This window comes from Ranitomeya variabilis, chromosome 4 (assembly GCF_051348905.1).
Source record: "Ranitomeya variabilis isolate aRanVar5 chromosome 4, aRanVar5.hap1, whole genome shotgun sequence".
Lineage (NCBI taxonomy): Eukaryota > Metazoa > Chordata > Amphibia > Anura > Dendrobatidae > Ranitomeya > Ranitomeya variabilis.
Genome location: NC_135235.1, coordinates 373,495,579 through 373,496,243, shown reverse-complemented (window position 1 = coordinate 373,496,243; position 665 = coordinate 373,495,579). Strand labels below are relative to the sequence as shown.

The window sequence follows — 665 nt, the reverse complement described above, 5'->3', positions numbered from 1 at the left end:
CGGACTGACGGAGCATGGGCTCATCATCATCACTCATTCAGTCTGCACGAAGTATAAAGCCGACTTATGTGCTGCTCACTGCACATACCCGTGAGGGCAGACGCCTCCACCGATCAGTGATCAGCAGCAGCCAAAGGAGCTGCTCTCTGCTCTGCCATCCGCCAGGACAACGGGCTTTTAAACGACTCGCTGTTTGCTGGGACGTGACGCGTGCACTCGTGACTCATTAGTGGGACCCAGCAGACCTATCCATGGAACTGGCTGTACACAGCGCAGCAAATAATCCGATTAGGGCCAATTATGCGTGAGATTATAAAGGCAAGTGCTGGGAGGCAGGCAGCTTCCAGGCGCACACGGCAGCTTCCAGGCGCACACGGCAGCTTCCAGGCGCTCACGGCAGCATCCCGGCGCAAAAAGCAGCATCCAAGCACACGGCAGCTTCCAGGCGCTCACGGGCAGCTTCCAGGCGCACACGGGCAGCATCCAGGCGCTCACGGCAGCATCCAGGCGCACACGGGCAGCTTCCAGGCGCACACGGGCAGCATCCCGGCGCACACGGCAGCATCCAGGCGCACACGGGCAGCATCCAGGCGCTCACGGCAGCATCCCGGCGCTCACGGCAGCATCCCGGCGCACAAAGCAGCATCCAGGCGCTCACGGCAGCT

The 665-nt window shown here is 61.8% G+C and overlaps 1 protein-coding gene across 1 annotated transcript in view; it reads left to right on the top strand.

Annotated features, from left to right (window-relative positions):
• The first annotated feature begins 538 nt into the window (after nt 1-538).
• DRGX (dorsal root ganglia homeobox) overlaps nt 539-665 on the top strand; it is a 107,543-nt gene continuing 107,416 nt past the window's right edge. Inside the window, exon 1 of the mRNA XM_077250758.1 lies at nt 539-665. This exon is cut by the window's right edge and continues 233 nt beyond it. The gene's annotated coding sequence lies outside the window, so the exon portion shown is untranslated.